Source organism: Grus americana, chromosome 8, assembly GCF_028858705.1.
Source record: "Grus americana isolate bGruAme1 chromosome 8, bGruAme1.mat, whole genome shotgun sequence".
In the NCBI taxonomy this organism is placed as follows: Eukaryota; Metazoa; Chordata; class Aves; order Gruiformes; family Gruidae; genus Grus; species Grus americana.
Window position 1 is genome coordinate 19355203 of NC_072859.1, and position 20071 is coordinate 19375273.

The 20071-nt window shown below is 41.0% G+C and overlaps 1 long non-coding RNA gene across 1 annotated transcript in view; it reads right to left on the minus strand.

Moving 5' to 3' along the window:
* Positions 1–6546: 6546 nt before the first annotated feature.
* The window catches only part of LOC129209452 (uncharacterized), a 42225-nt gene continuing 28700 nt past the window's right edge, over positions 6547–20071 (minus strand). The window contains exons 5-7 of the long non-coding RNA XR_008578082.1: positions 9461–9715; positions 9119–9211; positions 6547–8326 (exon numbers count right to left, since the gene is read on the minus strand). This is a non-coding gene — a long non-coding RNA (uncharacterized LOC129209452). The remainder of the gene's footprint in view (positions 8327–9118; positions 9212–9460; positions 9716–20071) is intronic.

A 20071-nucleotide genomic window follows, 5' to 3' on the forward strand; every position in this document is an offset into this window, starting at 1 on the left:
AGTTTCACTGAATGCTCTTGAGTTCCACATATTTTCCCTAGATCTTCAAAGGAATATACTGACCAGAAGATAACAGAGAAGATCCATGTGAAATCATGGTGCAAAAAGAAGTTACTGCCAAATAATCCCAAAGCATCTGAGATAGTTTCCACAAAGAAAGCAGCAGGGACTCCTAAAACACAGTTCCCATACATCCTTATTAGGAATGTGACACCATTACTTTCACAGCTAACACTATGAAAGGCTGCTGAAATGTTCAAAGGAACTTTGGTAGGTTTATTTTTCTCTTTGGAAAACAAAAGTTATCACTACAGGCCTTATAAAAAGTAAGAAACTTTCACAGTCTTAAGTCTCTACAGGCAGCAATTACATGCAAAATGTCATCCGTAGTTTATATCCTTTAACTCTTTTACATTTTTGACACTGGGAGGAGGGCATTTGTAGCCACGTAGTTAACATCAGATTAATATTTAATACAATCAGCTGCATGATTGCAAGGCTGTGACTGAGATTTTTACATGCATGTATGTCATTTAATTCAAACCCATGGTTTATGCAGCAGCCATGGTTTGCACCCCACGTATTATAGATTATCTGACAGTATTTTAGACAACGAGATATCTCTGTGTGTGCCGGAAGAGAGAAACCAGCCACTGTATTGAAGGCCAACTGAAGTTTTAGATGCCCCAAAAGGCACATTAAATTCCAACTTCATGGGTTTATTACTGTACACTAAACTGATGTGGCCATCTTTATCTCAAATTAGTTTCCTCCTAATTTTGTATATACATGTGCAACACAGTGAAGTAAGGATGGCTGTTCCATACTCCTTCCCCTTCATGTATTTTGGTTCTATGCCTTGACATCCTGTTAAATGTAGTTACCAGGACAGAATTTCCTCCAGTGTTAGTTTTAAAGTGCATGTGGGAGGTGGGAAGAGAACCCATTGACTGCATGAGTTCATTGTGTGAACCAGGCAGTAAATACAGATGTGGAACTCCATATTCATGCCTCAGCACGGGTATCTCTTCAGTGTCGCACCTGCAGGTATTTATATGATCGCACACTGAAATAAATGCAGCGTGTGTGGGTGTGTAGAGCTGCACCTGTACATATAATAAGACATTGAAAGAAATCCACTAAGTTTTTTTGCAATCCCACTTGACAAGGTTCTTGTACGTTTTGTCCTGCATGTTCAATAGCCTTATCCCTGCTGCTGAATCTTTCTCTGGACTGCCCTATGTACCCATCTCCCTCCCTCATCCCAGAAAGAAAACCTCCTACTTTGTCACTGCTTTCATTCTAAAGACCAAATCCTGTGAACCATCTGCCTGCACAACTTCTGCTGAGCTTAAAGTTGCTGGAATTGAAACTGGGCGCAGAAGGCAATTTGCACACCCTTTGGGTCTGCTTATTTGCCTGCTTCATGAAGATCATATGGGCTTTCCCTACAAGTCCCTATAAGACTCCCTGACTGGCAAGTCCTGCTCTGGCACAGAAATATTATACATGCTGGGATTGGTTTTGAGAGCCCTCTTTCAGCCAGTGAAAGGACACAAACCTAAAACCTCATGGTTTATGTGCAGTGTAGAACCTAGTACTTAGTATATTAAAACTACTATTACATCAGTCAAAGAGCACAAGGAACACAAGCACGTGTTCTCCATGTTTTTCAGAGGAGGAAACAGAGCTAAGGTATCCAAGTAAATTGCCCAAGTAAGTATCAAACATTAGGCTAAATTTTGGAACATCCCTACTTACCTGGCATTTCAAGCTGTGAAGTAATTTAAAGCTCCTTAAGACTGGATAATTGCCTGCCAGGATGGGTAGGCATCTCATCATCAGTGGTAACATAGAGTACAAGAGAAAACACAGAGAAAATTAAACCATTATTGCTATGCAGAAGTTCCGTAACCACTGGATGTTGACTTAGAAACATTTGGACTTTGTGATGTAATTCAACCGCACTATAAAGACATGAAGTCTGTGTATCTGTACATTTTTTAAGGAAACAGGAATAGTAAGAAATATAAGTTAATCTTTCACACTTTACAACCAGACTCGGCATTTCCTAATGGCAACTGCAGAAGGAGAAAGTACTGCCTAGACTTTAGGCCAAGGGACTGTGAGTAGAGAAAAGAATTCCCCTCTGATTTGTGCTTGTAACTGGTTAAATCAGTCAATCATTCCATGCCTTAGTTAAAACACATCTATGTCACAGCTATGATAATATCTCAAAATATTTCCTTTTACCAAAAAAGAGGTCTCCTTGTCGCCCAGTGGCAGATTCTGTTTTCCCTTCCCTTCTGATGGATGCTTTGGCGAAAGAGAGATTTGTTTTATGACATTTACTCTGTTTGTTGTGCTGACATCACAGAGTCAATGAGAACAAGTATTTATACTTCTGTTATGCCTTCATTGAGCTGAACAAGGTGTTCAACAGGACATTTTAATTATAATCCCACTTCTAACAGTGTGAGTAAAGGTGTTTAAAAAACACAATCAAGCATGAAATAGAACAGTAAACATGCCATTTCAATTACAAAATTATGTATAAGCACATCCTTGCACAGCACAACATTTGAAGACTGTGAGAAATGCTAAAATCCTATCTGCAACCCTGAGAGGTTTTGTGCATGGGGTTGAAGGAGCCAAAATGCTCTCTCCTTGCACTCTTTGTGCACTCACACTGAATTTTTGAGTCCAGAAACTCACAAAGTCTCAAACTGACAATTTTTGTACAGATTTCCATGAAGGAAAAGTAGCCATGAGCTTTTTTTTTTGTGTGTGTTGCAGTGCCATGTCAGACATTTGTTCTGTTTGGGGACCTCTTTTCTACTTCCTGGCCCAATGGTGCTGAAACTGAAAAGCAAACACACTGGCAGATCCTTGCGTTGTTACCCACCACCATCTACCTGTACCGGTACAAACTGCTCTCCACCAGGAATGCAATGGAGCAAATACTATACCATGTTTATAGATACATGTGAGACACCAGAAACTCCCGGACATCTGTGGCCTCTCTGGGCACAGCAGGGTATTGAGCTGCCCTGTGAAGTACTCTAAGTCCTCCGGGCTGCCAGGAGGGAGAATGTCATCCCTCACTCAACACCACTATACTGTGGACTTCACCAAGTCCCTGGTTCAGAGAGCTGATGCAATACATTGTTTTACAGCGGACACTCTGGGGAACATATTGAACTCCAAAGTTGCACCCTGGAAACACCAGTGGAGCTGCCTTCCCATTGCGGAGACACTCCAGGAGCTTCTGAGCAAGTAAATGATGCCTCAATTTGGCAAAGTCCACCCTCTTTCCAGTGAATCAATACACACTGCTTAAAATAATACAACAGAAGCTTGACAGTTATGACAGACTGCTGTAACTCAGGGCTTTTGGCATTGTAGCCAAAAGGGAACATTGGTGCTTCCTGTGGTTAGGGATGGGGACGGGACAGGGAGGCCTGCTCTGTCCGTGTAGGTGCAAGTGTGCACGGAAAGGGCAGCTGAGATGGGCAGGTGGTGGTTGGGGGCAGACTCACCAGCTTTTGTGCAGCCAGATGGGAATGTGGACACTGATAGGTAGGACTTTCCCCTGTCCTTCAGGCAAACTCTTCTCTCCAAAGCAGCAACACAACGCCCACCTGCTTCTCCAGAACTCTGGAAGCACAAATAAAGCAAGCAGTGAGGCCACAATCACTTTGCTGCCCTAAATAATTGCCTGCTTGGCCAATCTGTAGAGCCAGCTCTGATGAGCACGTATCAGAAAGACCTGGGCACAGCGCTGTCCCAGCAAGCAAAAATGAAACCTTTTTTTTCTGCACGTGATGCCACTGGGCACTCTGGGAGTAGGTGGCAATGCCGTGAATATTGTTACCAAAGCATGGCCCAACTACCCCAGCTTATCCTCTGCAGGCCCTGGGGAGACAGTTTCTCCACACAGCTCCAGAGAGGAGAAAATTGGAACAACTCGCATTTCTGCCATGCAGATTAGACTTGAACTAATGCTGGATGCATTAACTTCCCAAAGACATCTGGAGATCATAATGTAAAATCTGGTGCTATCTCATGATCTGGACTATTATCTTTTCCAGAAACTGTAGTGTTCTTTTTTTTTAATGGTAATTAGTCGTCTTCTAGAAAATCTGACCTGGAAATTACTCTGTTATTTGATTTGAAATTAATAACTTTCTCAAGAATTTTATAGTCACTTAGATGAACCTGTAAATACAGTGGATAATTAGGTGAAGTATATAAGAATCAGTATTTAATAATCTGCCAAATATACATGTAAAAGCATCTAATTGAGAAGAAACTATATTGGCATCTGTAGGTATTTAATAGCACAGACAGCATTAAAAGTTTGACTGCTATCCCTTTTTTGAAATACAATTTGTTACTCTTTCACTAGCCTTTCAGAGCTGAAGGAAAAACTCGGCATATTTTTTCCATTTCTGGAAGAACCTGTCTTTCTTAAAATGCCAGAGCACCTCATTAGTGGAAGCCTCGGTTAGCTTGTAGATAGCTAGCAGAGGTGTTTTGTTGTGCTTGTTTCCACTTCGTTTTTCCCCGCTATTATGAGTAAGTAGAAGTAAAAGCATAGTTTTCATTGCCTTTAATGGGAGCAGAATCTGCTTTTACTTCATAGCTATTTTCCATTCTTCTCCTGGCACTACACAGAAACGCATGTGAGGTGAGACGCGGCAGTGAGGTGACTTGGCGGTGAGGGTTCCAAAAGCCAATGCTAGATGCAGATAACATATTTTTGACTAGTTATGCACATTTACAGGCCCTAAGAGAAATTTAAGAGAAGCACATTTAACATCTCTGTACTCAAGCAAATCAGCAAATGGGGCAAGGCTGTGAAGTTCATTTATACTAGAAGAAATGAACATGACACCTACCTGATTCCTGCATCTTCTCCTTGAATGTACCACTTTTGTTACAGGAAAGCCATGCTGCTTTTGCTGTCTTTCAGAACTGCTGGAGCCAGTTCAGGTTCTCCTCAGCTTCTGGATAAATCAGGTTCCAGCCTCTACAATTGAACAGCTCCACAGAAGGCTCTCCATGGGTTTCTCACTACCAGATATAACTCAGGGCATAAATAGAAATTGGGATCATAACTAGTTAGTCCTGAATAGTTATGAGAGGTAATGATGCCTGGGAAGGAAAACATGTCATCCAATGAAGAGAACATAATTTTCAGGGTCAGTTTTAGAAAGCCGTATGGTTTTATCTGTACATTCAACACAGAAGCAAGCATGGAGCTTGGCATTTGAAAGGTCAGATTTTAAATTGAAGCCATTTCTCAAATATCTTCCTTTGCAACGAGAAGCAGAAACAGCCTAGGCGAAGACTTAGTTTGCCTCCCGGCTCCCTGTCTGGCTCCCTTGTGCAATTTCAGAACAGTCTCAGGGCTGGTCTATATGTGCCTGCGTCCAGTAGGCGTTTGTTTCTCTTCCCCAGGCACGAGCATGCCCAGGGGATAAAGCCTGTGCAGGAGGAATTCCTGACCACAGCTGCTGGGCATTGCTGAGCCCCACAGCCTGAGCCATGGCCTCTGCAGCCACCCGCCAGGCCATGTGCACTGCTTCAGGGCTGGGCACCTGGAGCACCAGCCAAGCTTACAGATGGAGAGGGAGCGGAGAGCGGTGACACCAGCTCATCAGCAGGCCCAATGGTTGTCAGGACCGTGCAGGCACGAAGGCAAAGGAGAGTGAAAAGGAGATAGCTGAGAGATGATTGTACTTTGCAGAGTACAGCCACAACAGGAGCTGTAATCACAGAGAAAACAGAGTGTCTGTCTGAAACACTATTTCTGCTTTATTGTGTAAATACAGGAACTATGACTTCATGTCTCACACTTCAAGAGACATACTCTCAGGCTTATTTTCTTCCATATCAGAGCTCTAAGAAATCCAAAATGTGTCTCTCTCTTTCCATTCTGGCTCGAGGTTAATCTCTAGAAACAAGTAATGTAACATTTCCATCTATCTTTTCTACTCTTTTGGCGGTTTTAATTATACTAATATGCTATGACAATTTAAACAAGACACATCTCAGCTTCTGGCCTGCTCTGTAATGGTTCAGCTGCTACATGTGCTCCAGCATATTTTGCTCAGACAGGCTGCTGCTGGAGGCAGGGGGGAGGCAGAATAGCGCCCTTCTGTCATGAGAGGTTTCATTGCACTGATCATTGTATGTTTGACAGATTCTTTGTCAATGTCAAGTGTCTTTTGTGGTTAAGCCCAGTAAAGCTAAAACAAAAGGTCTCCTAGATATTAGATATATAGTGACATTACGGAATTCACTTGGAGGCAGTAATTTTTTGTCAGCCTATGAAAGAAAAATAGAGCTAATGGGAAAACAAAAGGAAGATGCTGGCCTGCCTTTTTAGCTATTTTTGTTTATGTCAGACATTATGATTGACATCTGGCCCAGAACACCCCTTCAACCATTGAGGCTGGTGTCATGAAAAAGAACAAAGAGAAATTGCCAACCAAGAAAACACTACTGGCTCAGAAAGCACTGCTTTTTGTTTGTTTTCTTTTAAGTGTTTCATTTTCAGTAATCAGTATCATTACACAAAAGTAATTCACCCACATGTGCCCCACACTTACTAATTGGACTTTTAAGTTTCCTGCGTGTTTGCTTTCTTCCTGCCTGCTTGAATGGCACCAGAGTGCTGGTTTGGGTGGATGACAGTCTGTCATAACAGTGATGTTTGAGGTTAGTGAAAACTGACATGAAAAATACAATCCACTGGCCTTTAACTGAAATAGCAGCTCTGTTTTTTGTGGAGTTGGCAGGCAGCATTTTCAGACCCCTTTCACGGTGAAGGCAGTTACAACATGTTTTTCTCTGTATCAAGCAGTTCCATCATGAAGTACATTATCTACGTCTGTTGTCATATCAGGATATTGCAGTTTGCTGTTTCTTGTGTGGGCACTTCTCTTGAACAAGTGCCCTAAAAGGGTTAAGGGAATTTCATGGTCATCCTCCAGGGCCAGGTCAATTACAAAGCTTTAAAATTTGTTTAAGAGTGATTTTTGGGAAATACCAGTGACCAGAATAGGTCCTGCAGACACACAACACCAAGGAGTCTTTGTCACCAGTGTTCTGCAAGTGCTGTAGAACTTCAGATACTTGGTCAAAATTGTATATCAGCAGGAGGAAATTATTTCTTACATTTCTGACTTCATCTTGAAAGTATGATGCTGAACATAACAATAACAAAAGAAGACTTTTCACAAGACGAGAGCAAGACAGTCCATCAGCCACTTCTCTCCGTACAGTTATATGCTGAAATAATATCAGAATTTTTACCTTACCTAAAAAAGGCCTTAATCACTTAAAAAAATTCTAAGGAAGTTGGCCCTTGAATACATCACATGTGCTGGAGCTAAGCATGCTTGCACCTTTTTAATAGGGTACCTCCCAGTATTGAACACTGGAGTATATTCTCCTGTAGAGGCACACACTTAACTCCCCTCAGCATTAATAGCAGATATGCTCACACATTGAGTGGAGAATTTCTCTGTCTCTTTGCACAGTGCTCTAAAAAGAACTTTGAAAAAATCGAGAAAAACAGAGAGAGCAGTATATTAATTTTAAGGAGATGAAAGCAGTACATGTCATTCCTAAATTTCATGGAAAATGCACCATTAGTAACAAAGATGAGTAGAAAATTTCAAAATCATTTTGAGCAGCATTAAAATCAGTCTTCCCTGACTTTCTGTTTTCCCCTTCTTTTCAAAGCACATACATTAAACTCATTTTATGCTTATAATATATATAATGATTCTAGACAACATAAGGACACTGGGATTCTTCCTATTTCAACGTATAAAGTGGCAAGCCAATTTATGCAGCTTAAACCATTGCTAAAGAAGATGTATCAAAAATTGCCTGTGATCATTACAAATAACAGCCTGAAATGTTCACAAGAAGCTGTTTGCTTATCATATTTTCATTAAAACATCTTTTCACCTGCTTTGCTTTTCCCATGCCTGTAACCTGCATTGTAATCAGTCTTATTAACTGAGAACATAAATATGATTTATTATGGTCTGATAATGGAAGCTGCATGGACCAAGAGAAGGGATATATTGTCCTTTGATAAAATGGCTCTTTTCTCTCAAATAGAGCTCTATCATGAGAGCATGCAGAATGTAGTGAGTGATTATTTCCTGAGGGTGAATGATGGCAGAACCCTACAGAAAATCTTCTTGTTGGCCATGACAGCCTCCGAGTGTCCCCAAATCTCACCGAGTTTGACAACCTGCAGACACTTTTGATGAACTGTATTCTTCTGTCAGAGACAGCCTGTCTGGGAGGAGAAAAGGGAACCTTTATCGTCTGATCTGCTATTATTGTCTTGATCTTTTATAAGCAATCTCTAATGCACATGAATATAATATCCTTTCACACAAGTGCCAAACATAATAGAAATGTAGTTAAAGGACCCTTTTCCCGGTTATGTAAATGTCCTAATACCATAATTAGAAAAGATGGTTTGTGAGTGATAGCAGTAAGGAAAGGGTAATCAAAATGTTTTAACATTGTCTTTCTGTTTTAAAGACCAAAATCTGTGATAAATAGCATTTATGGTAGATATGGGGAACCAGCTTGTGCTGAAGCTTTTACCTAAAAGAGAATAGTTTTGAGCGTAAAACTGGTGCTATATTTTCATAAAACACATAAATGGCAGCTGGTCTTAAGCCAGGAATGATTACTGGCAGATATGACTTAAAGAAAATGAGTATTCCACACAAAATCCCTCCATGGCTGTTATAGAAAGAACAAAGCGTTATTATTAAATAGTGTATTTGGACAAAGGGGTGTTCAAGACCAACTGAAGTTCGCCAACAAATCTCTCTTTTATCTACATCCAGAAGAACAAGCATAACAAAATCTTTTTCAATTAACAGCTGTACACATTAGCAAAACACCCGTCTTTCTCAGCTCAAGCAGTCTGGCTTATTTATCACAAAAAATGAAATGTTTGGGGGGAAGGTTTCCAAGTTGCCCAGTAAAAGCAAGACACTTAATTTTTCATTAACCTTTTGACATCTGGAGCTGGGATATCCCAATATTAACTACTAATGGTCTTTTGCATTACCAGTTGGTGTTGAGAGAAGTCCCAATCATCAGAGTCAAAAGGTTAATCAGCAATTTCACACCAGTGATGTGGTCAGAGTTCGCATGTTACGGCCTGAACAGGAGGAAGAAGAAAATAAAGTCATTAACAGAAAACTACATCCCAACATTATTAAATCCCGCTTGTATTTTTTTGTTGGAAAGTATTTCATGATCTATTTACTAAATATTCTCACTTTTTAGAGGACTTTGCAAAACTTTTCTGAGAAGTCCAGGTCCAAATATGTGACCAACTTGTTTGGTTGATTCTACTTTTCATAAGGAAAAAAAAAAGAAAGAAAAAAAAAGAAAGTATTTTACTCACCCACCAAGTGTTCAGCCAAGGCCAGTGTGAGGGGAAAAGTCTTCCAGGTCTGTTACCTACGGAGGTTTAAAAAAAACTATCCAACTAGAGTTAAATCAGTCTGAGAGTTGTGTCCTGTCTCCTGGAGGTAAAGCACCTGAATGCCCATCTCATTCAGGGTGAATTTCATAGTGTGGATGCCGTATCAGGGATAAAACACATCCAATAGGAAAAAACTGAGTGTAGACTTTTCCCTCCTGCCTCCTTCTGCTTTGACTGTAGAAATAAGTCAACAGCAACACTCCCTTAACAAATATGGACAGCAATATTATTTCATGTGAAAGTACTCATATAAACAGCCATGCCAGTACCTCAGCTGGTATTATTTGACCAGAAATATCCATAGCATACTTTGACTTGTGGCCCAAGAGCTCTCCTAGCCATAGCAAAACCAGATTTATTTTCCAAAAAGAAAATAAAAAATATTTCTGAAAACATTGCAGCTTGGCATTTGCTACCAATAACAGTGTTCACACAAAATGATTTCTCATTTGCCCTGGCAATATCTGAAATTGTTGACCATTGTCTAGCTTGTGTTTAGCCCTGATTAAAACCCTTCTGATGTCACCATGCAGATCAGGCCAACTGTTTTATGTTTTTGAGACATTCTATCTTTTTCCTATGGCTAAGACAAATAAATAGTGAATCTTACCCTAAACAACATCCTTCATCCTGGATATTTTCTGCATCACATAGTTTCTCTCGTCTCTTTCTCCAGTTCCAAAAAAATCTATGACTAAAATCTTTCTTTTCTTGATTGCTTCAGTTTTAATGGGAAAGGATTTTACTCTGAAATGTTCTGAAAAAAATTATCAATCTTTCCAAGTGCCCTATTACTTAGTCCACCAATTAGCTGACTATGGAGCCTGAGTGTCCTTGTACATCTTCCCAGTCCCCATCTGTATACTTGGCTGCATATGTTTATGCAATTAGAAATGGTGCAAATCTAATAAAATTAGGACAAACCTGAGTGAGCCATAATTCTGTTTAATCTCTCAAACTGGATTGTTGAAAGCTTGCTGAATTCCCCAAACCTCTCTCAGGTGCCAATGAATGAGTCAATATCATACCAAAGATCTCACAGCATAGCAGACGTAAATTGTACTTCCAGAATCTCATACACACCCTCAAATAATGAATTTAATGTCTCTAAAGTAATGTCAGGGAAAAAAAGCCGTTTCCTCCAGTTACCAGCACCGTAATTGGTGACCCAGAATAGAAAAATGGAGCATACATGGCAGATTTGCATTGGGAAGGACCAGTCACTTTAAAGGCTTTTGCCTTCCTATGCCAGTAATAGAGCAACCCAAGCCGCCTGCTTTCAGGGGAGGACCACTAACATTATCACACTGGGCTTTGCTAGATCCCCTAGGAGGACATGAAAAACTCAACAAGATGGGAGAATGAAGCTTTCTTTCATCTCAGTGTGATGCCTCTCCAGACTTTTCTTTTAAAAGCCTGTTTTACACTTTGTTTTCTACTGCAATGGTAACTGATCGTTTGCATAGAAATAAACATCAGTCCGGAAGAATCCCAGACCACTCCGTACCTGTGTCCTCTCATCACCTACCATTTAAAAGAAGCCAGGAAAGGAAGTGAAGAATGATTTTGGCTGAAAGTAAGGGTAATTTTCTTTGAAAGGGAGAACAGAACTATCTACGGTTGAAGCACAGTAGAGCAATTAATAACTCTGTTCTTGGAAGAAAGGCCCCAAGATCTTTTACCTCAAGTTGTGAGGGCTTTGGTTTTGCATCTAAGCCAAACTATGTATTTGTTGCAGAATGGGGCTCTTCAGTTTGGGAAGTAAGATGTAAGGGTTGTGGCCTTAGGTCCATAGCTCAGAAGAAAATGTCTTTCAGATCAACCAGTTCCTTTTCTTCCCCCTCTCTCCTTGTATGTTCATCTTCCTCATAGATTTCATCTCCAAGTACATGCCTTGTTTACTTTTTGAGATCTTACAGAATTTCAGCCAGGAGGTGACCAGGCCAGAAACAGGTCTCCCATATTCACACAACTGAGTACTACTCCCACTCACACACTTTGGGATGCTGAGGTCATAGAAAATAGAGCTGGAAGGGATCGTAAAAAGTCCAATACCTGACAGTATTACCCAGATTTTTGACTACTCTGTCATTGAAATCCTCCAGTGATGGAGACTTCATCACTGCTTGTCCTGGTTTCAGCTGGGATAGAGTTAATTTTCTTCCTAGCAGCTGGTATAGTGCTGTGCTTTGTATTTAGGATGAAAATACTGTTGATAACACACTGATATTTTGGTTCTTGCTAGGCAATGTTTACACCAAGTCAAGGACTTTTCAGCTTCTCATACTGCCCTGCCAGCAAGGAGGCTGGGGGTGCACAAGAAGCTGGGAGGGGACACAGCCAGGACAGCTGTCCCAAACTGGCCAAAGGGATATTCCATACCATGTGATGTCACACTCAGTAAATAACTTGGGGGAAGCTGGCTGGGGGCTGAGACTGTGTATCAGGAAGTAGCTGGGCATTGGTGGTCTGCGGGTGGTGAGCAGTTGTGTTCTGCATCTCTTCTTTTGGTTTATTGTTATTATTATTATTACCACCTTCCTTTTCTGTCATATTAAACTGTCTTTATCTCAACTCACCCACGAGTTTTACCTTGTCTTCCAATTCTCTCCCTCATCCCACTGGGGTGGGGGGGAGTAAGTGAACAGCTGTGTGGTTGTTTTAGCTGCCTGCCAGGTTAAACCACGACACCGCTCCAGTCAATTATCCCAACACATAACTGTCCTTTCCTAAGTGACAAATACAGACTAACAGTGAGAGAGAGTGATTGCTTTCTTAGACATTATATGTTTTACTCAAATACAACTTCAATGTATTTATGCCTTTCACCTTGTTTCTTCTTCATTTATTTCTGTCTCTGTTACCTTTCCTTCACCATTTTTTTTCTTCATTTTTCTCCTTACTACCTTACCATTTTTTCATTTTCTTTTTTGTCTTTTGAGCTCTGTGCTCTTTGACACCCTTGTATTTCTTTTCTTCTTTGTGTTTTTCCAAAAACATGAAAAAACGGACTGTCATGTGCCAGTAGCCTCGCTACAGAGATCCATCTCTTGTCATCTCCCCAGAGGGGAGCCAAAATGCCACATTTTCATTCATTGCATCAAAATCACTTTTCTTAAACAATGAGAAATTATACAGATGTATTCAAATTCAGGTCTAAAGGTGATGTTCTTGAGCTGTGACTGAAGAGCACAGCTAGCTATGGGAAGCACACGATCTGCTCTGAATATGCACATGCAGGGGTAGGCATTACATAGCCTCTAAAAAAGGAAATCAAACCTCCCAACAGTCATGTTAACAGATGTCTGCTTCCTGCTGACTGTTAAGGTATTTCATGTACAAGTTTAGTTACAACACAGGTCTGGACCTACAGGTTCAAGAACACCAGATTAAGTGACTTTGTCCCTAATTTATGCCAGGGAAAGTACCATCAAAAAGAGTTAAGGTGGAGCATCACCATAGGCGGAGAATTGGTTTACTTCTGTCCCCTCAAGTCAGGCCCATCACATTATTTTAATGTAGATGTAATGCATAATAAGTACAGTAATCTCCCTGTGGCACTCTAGGCTGCTTGGCCTAACAGGTATTTGGGGAAGTAAGGAAAAACTCCAAAATTCAGTGCAGGTCAAACACCAGTGTTTCTTAAAAAACAACTGTTTCAATTTTCTGTAAAAATTGAAAGAGTAAGTTATCTAAGAGGCAACTATCCCTGCCATGGCAGGAAGCAGTATGATAAAGGGGAGGGCTAAGGAAAGCTTACTCCACACTTAAGAGCAGAAAACAAGTTTGTTTTCCAACACATCTGTTTCACGGTGCACTGTTGCTGCAATGTAATTTTTTCAAACTGCAGTATTTTCCTATCTGCTTTGACCAGGGTCTGTGCTTGAAAGGGCTGAGTGCAGTGGTCTGAAGCAAGACTATTGCGGGCATCTGATAAAGGAGCTGTTTGCATTAGCACTGAGGATCCACAGCAACAAGATCTCAGGCTGTGCCTTTCCACAGAAGGTCCAAACATAAAGCAGGGAAACTAAACTTGGTCTTGGGAGGCAGAGGTTCTTTGTCCCCTGCATGATCTCAGACAACATATCCTTTCTCCAAGCCTCAATTTCTCCCTGAAATAGAGACTGACAGCTTCCTGTCTTGTCTCTCTGGACTCGTGGCTTTTTTGGCTAGTGGCTGTTCCTGATTATGGGTAGGTCTGATGACTGTGAGTCTGACCTCCAGGAGGCCTCTGGACACTTCTATATTATATTTGATAATGAAGCCTCCTGTCTTATCCAATCAAGACAAAAAACCTAAGTCAGACCAGAGGAAACTGGCTCAGCACAAAATGGCAGCCTCGGTGGAGTAAAGTCAGAGCCATTAGCTATTGACTACTACAGAAATACTGAAACTGCATCAGGGATTTCTTTTTTAATTGCTATTTAGGGATTTAAATGAGATTTTTAAAAAGAAAAAAAGACAGAATGTTTAGTCTACAGTCACTCTTTGCTGCCAATACAGGCTATCATATAAATTACTTAGACACTTTTAAAAATACATTATTTACTCAATAACCCATAATGGGTCCAGAGCTCCTTTTACACGCTATTATAGAAGTACATAATTGCTGAATTTTCAAATGGATATTTCTTCTAGGCAATAGTCTGTAATAGCTCCTTCAAAGCTCTTAGGCTTTTATCATATGAAGGCCTAAGTAGAAAATGTTTAGTTCACTGATCATTGACCTAATAGAGAGCAACAGCTTCTCTGGAACAACTAGTGTCTGCTAGGGCAGATGATGTATGAATGACATTTTAAAAAATTCTTGGAAGTGCGTGCTAGGGAAAAATTACTGTTCATGTGCAAAGCAAATACTGCTGATGAGATCCTAGAGTTCTTTTGTTTGGTTCTGCTTGGTTTAGTTTTTTAGTTTCTGTGCAAGCCCAAGAACAAAAGAAAACAGTGGAGTTCGTGTATGAAATGAGAACTCAGTCTAGGACCCATTCGGATCAATGAGAGACATATCCATGTTCTCACAGGTCATTCAGCTCAATCAAAAATGGTCTCAAATGAAAATGCAGGTATTTGGTACACATTACAATGTGAGAAGCTGGATTCTGAAATCAGGGAAGTAAGGGATGCTGCAATGAGGCAAATCACATTTCTTAAAATCATACTGAACACAGAAAAACCCACAGGTCTATCCTGAACGTGATCCAGAAAGGAAAAAGGCAACTTGACACATTTTCAGCACTGTTGCTATGAATCTCACAATTATTGAGTTGCTATTCTCTACTTCCATTTACCTTTGAAGTATGCTGCTTCCGTTTCAGACATGAAGAAAGGTTCAGGTTCCTGAAAGCTTGGTGTAAGAAAACACATTTTCTTTCCCAGGAAACTTTGGGTAGCAGGGTCCAAGGAGGCACTACTGCTGAATGAATGTCAAATTGCAGGACCACAGAGGATGGACGTGAGCTGAGGCAGAGTCAGGCAGAGACTCTCAGAGAGGCTGAAGGACACCTCCAGCTCTGAGCCTGATGGGCCAGGGGAGAGGTCCTTGCTGGCTGGCCAAACACACCCACACAGGCTTAGGGCTGGTGGCAATGGGAAGTGCAGCTCACCAAAGGAGGCTACTGAACAGCCAGCTCAGGAGCTGGATGTGATCTTAACAGCTTGTGCCATCAAACCAGACCAACTATCCCCAGCATAGCACTGGTTTGTATGTGACCTGACATGAGAAACTCTCCCATGCCTTTTATCAGTGGATTTCTCCAGCCTAGTAAGACAGCCTGGGACTCCTAGTATTCTGGCATGATTAACAGAAAAAAATACAGTTGCTGGCAATTCTAATAGTTCCTTCTGTTTGATGCATCTGATCGGAGAGAAACTGAAATCACAGACCAATATGCAACCAGGCTGCACCAGTTAGCCTCATCATGCAAATGAGGCACACTTGCAGGCGAACTTATTAGAGATCAAATAGTTTTAGGCACCACAGATAATGAAGGCAGAGCGCTTATGTTGCAACAGTCAGAGCTGGGATTTAATCATGTTGTTGATATCTACTGCAGCAGCGAACAAACACAGAAACAGCCACAAAAATCAAGCCGTTAGAATGAAAGGAAGGTATAAACCAGACAAATAATAACAATAAAAAACAACTCAGACCAAGAAACTTAGTGATTTCTAGAAGGAATAATCTTGCAAGTTAGATCTGGAAAGACTTTGAGCCCTGCTTCTTTCAGCTGAGCAGCTGGAAAAGTGGGGGTTGCAAGAAGCAGTTGATGGGGTGTCACTGTCCGTTCCAAGAAAGAAAAGGGTTCTTGTACCTGTGGGGAGGGCCCTGCAAGGGGAGAGGGGAATGCCCCACAGGACAATGCTTGGAAATCAACCACGAGGTGAAACATAGCCCACACTGGGAAGCAGCATCTCCTAGGAAAGAATTCAGAAAAAAAAAAGAAACTGCCTCCTGGGGTGGAAGCTATAACAGAAGTTACACAACTGACAGGCTGGATTAGCAATCTGGTAGACATTAAGAATAAATAAATTCTGCAGAGATATTGCCCCCTCTGTCTCAATAAACCCCTCACATGCTCCCACCATCCATTATGCAAACACCTGGGGAGACCCTGAGCAGACCTACAAAGGTTTTCTTGTTTAAGGAGCAAAGATGAGATCCAGCAGGTGAAAGCTGCAAAATGGAAACATTTGGATTCCTTTTGGCAGACAGAAATGGCTAAAAATACTGTTTGGCATTTCTTCTAATGCCAGTTGGTAGTAGAAGAGCTCCAAAGATGTCAACAGGAAGCCCTAGAGGTTAGAGGGAATGATGTAACCGCATGTGACATAATGCTTGGTGTAGAGATTTCCTGGAATTGATTAGTGCCATTCATGATAACAGCAGCCAGCGAGAGTGTGAGGACTGGGTGAAGGTCCAGGCAGCATTCAGGCGTTGAATATTTTTCCTTCCCTTTTAATGCAATGTCTGGTCTCATTGTTTCAGATGCATAATACAATAACTGCATGGTATTGCCGTGCAGCTTTGTCTGGGAAGACTTTGAAGCAGCACACGCGCCAGCAACGCTCAACTACTCCCACGCAAAAGGTCGCAAAGACAACTGCAGAGGTGGAAGGACAATGAAGACACCTGGATCCTCCTTCCTCTAGAATTTCCCCCCTCTGTTCCTCTCTTGTTCCTTGGAGTGTAAGATGCAGTCAGGTCATCCTCATCAGTATATTGTTTTATGCCTAGTCTATATACAAAAGCTATGAAGTGCCATCTATATTTAACGGGAAGCCTCTGATCTATGTGAGTGGGTGGAAATTGATAGTGAGTGACATGGACGCTGACAATGGTACACAAACTCCGTGGCACTCTTAAAACTTTTAATTGCATTTTAAAGTAATGTAACAAGGCAAGGTTTAATGAGTACTTTGTTTAAGAAATTCTGACTTTATAAGCTAATTAAAAAGAAGGAGGGGTTACTGCACTAGGGCAACAAATTCAGGCTGCTGAATGTCTATACTACAGCAATGCGTAGTTCAGATTCAATTGGCAGCCTTGCAAATCTCCAGCTAGCCAGCATGAATGATTTTTTTTTTTTTACTGGCAAATAAATTATTATTATCATCATGATTATGTTAATAGAAAAAAGTAAAGGATAGGCAAGCAGTTTTTTGCCAGGGCTGGTAAATTTTCATGACACTTTTTGCATAGCTGTCATATGGTTGGGTTAGATGAAACTGGAAGGCTTTATGTGCGTAGCATTTAACTTTAAACATTCTTCATGGAAACTTACATGGCATATAATTTACATATTCAATACCAGTGACAATTTACTTCTCCCATCTGAGCAGGGCTTTCAACTATGCCACTTGAACTAAATTAATAAACAGTAATTAGAGAATGTTGTGCGAGCGAGCTGTTGATGTTGAGAAGATTCTAATCAACACCTTCTTTTAAGGGCCAATTAAAGCTGAATGTATGCAATATAAACATCTTCTTGTATTTAGACATGAACTGGCGAACAAGGTAAAAAATAAAAATCAGAACAATTACAGCAGGTTAGAGATGATCTAATGGAATGATCAATCTTCGTTAATCGTGAAAGCAGCAGTAATTTCTAAAAAACCACTGGCCACCTTCCATGGTGAAGCACTAACAACTTGTGCAAGTTAATTCTGACTAGGATAAACCTTCATGCTTTCATTGACAGGCTTTTCTCTGAAAGCAGCTCTGCATCTGCCTCCAATTTCCACTGCAGTATTCACCTGTCTGTAAGACAACCCTGCATCTAAAGTGAGTCCAGAGCTGCAGGAGAAAGGCGGCTTCCCTGGGGGGAGGCAGTAAAGGTAAATGTACCCATCCCATTAATGCTACCTCGTAGCAGAGCGAGAGGCTCCTGGCAGGTCATCTCGGGGAGGATTTGCACAGCATAGCCCCCACCAACACAGCTGGTGGGAACACAAACATAAGAGTGAGCCTGAGCGAGGAGTAAAGCTGCCCCAAATTGTCTCACATCTGTTATTGGGGAAGAGCAGCACAGGGGCAGAACAGCTAATGAACCTGTTGCCCTTGTGTACTCCTTCACCCCACTGGAAAAATAAGGTGGTTTATTCCCAAAAGGTGAATTTAAGACAACCTTTGTTTCCAAAATTCCTGAAGGATAGAGGAAAGGCCATATTTGATTTAAACAAAGAGATGATCCTTAGTGTACCAAAGGGAGCCTGCAGTAACAAGAGACTTGTGTATCACCATTATGAACTGTCAGTAAGTTAAAAATAAGCGTAACTTCATCCAAACCACAGCTCACTGCTTCCTAAGGCACATCTGAAAAAAAAAAATAAAAATCATCTAAGCTGGTGCAATGAAGCACATGCAAAATTTGTCCTCCAAGTTAGAAGTTACAACAGGCTAATAAAGGTAAGGGGAACATCTGTTCCAATGCTGCACCAGTATCATTTGGAGAAAATGACTGCATCACTTACGGCCGTTTGGTATCCAGAAATACTACCACAGTAATAGGATGTTGTCACCTCAGGCTCTGCTGAAATCTACAGAAATTTTACTTGTTTAAGAATTATAGGATTAAGCACATGATCAGTGTTTCTTCCCTTTGAAAATAAACATTTCCATTTCCCATTTCTATAGCAGTGCGAGATCATTATCTCATGACAGTATTTGGTTCCACTGGCATTATCTCCTAATTAGCCATTTAAAAATATATGTAAGAGGGTGGAGGTGGCGAGTGGACTTGTAAACCTGACAGGTCTGATATGTTCTTACAAGCTCCGCTAATCCCAACCTTTGAAAATATATTAGTAAAGCCAAGCTAGCACTTTCAAGAACAACACGGCAAAAGCCTCATATCTTGAACTCCGGGAGTTCAGCACGCAGCAGAAGGGCTCTCACACCCAGATCAAAGCCCTTGGGCGGGGGAGTGGAGTGGGAGCAGAGAGGAGTGGGAAGCAGCACACCAAATGGGGAACCAGCCCTGGGAAGGGGGGCACCATGGAAAGGCTGACAACCACTGCAGTGTGGCCAGCCCTACAATACAGTGGTGTCATCACCTGAGGTGTTTGGTGTAGGACTTCGGGGGATTTCTGAAAAGCCAGGCATGGAGAAGTATACCAGGGATGAGAAGATGCATGTGATACAAAGAGAAAAGATCTAACAGACTGTGTTCAATATCCTCTGCACTGTCTCTATATCCTGAGAGATTATTGCGTTTATAGGCACAAAATCACAAAACCTTTCTCCAAGATGCTTCATAATATATGAGCAGGTCTGAGATTTCAGTCTGTGGCATGGCAAGAATTAGGAAGATGGATATTCTGGTATGCTGGACTTGTCTTTTCTCCCAAGAGAATGTATTTAATTTAATAATTCCTAATTTATTAATTTAATTTCATTTGGTTTAATAGTTTAAATTCCTAATAAACTCCCTTTGTAAAAAAGAAACTAGGACACATTGTATACAGGACAGGTCATCCTGAAGGTACTCGGACGCACGCAGGAAGTACCCCCTTGGCAACAGTATTCTTCTAACCTTCAGCAGAGCTAAGAACTATGATTTGTTTCTCTTTCTGAGTTGCTTTTAAACCTCAATTCAGTAAATGTGTTGGTGATTTTCAGGGTGTTCTGAGCAGTGGAAGGCAGCAAAGTAAACGTCTGAAGAATGCTGATAGTATGAGACAGGGTCTAAACTGCCATTTACTCCAATATCTGCAGTTCTATTCAATATGCAGCATGCAATATGATTTTTATTCTGATTAGATAGAATTTCTAGGCCTGAATCTGCTTGCAATAACCATGGTCCATCAGTAACTTCACAGCAAACAGGGAGGTGCAGAGGAAAAAACTGATGTAAGCAGGAAGGGAATGAGTCTACATTAATGTCCTCTAAAGATTTTTGTTTTCTATTGAAAGTTTTCTCTTGCCTAAAGTCACTTCTGTCCTTTTTTCACACCTCTTCAAGTCCACTTGGTGAATAAATTAAATGAAATTCCTCACTTGCCCTTAATACTTTTTAAATGCAAGCCAAGCCT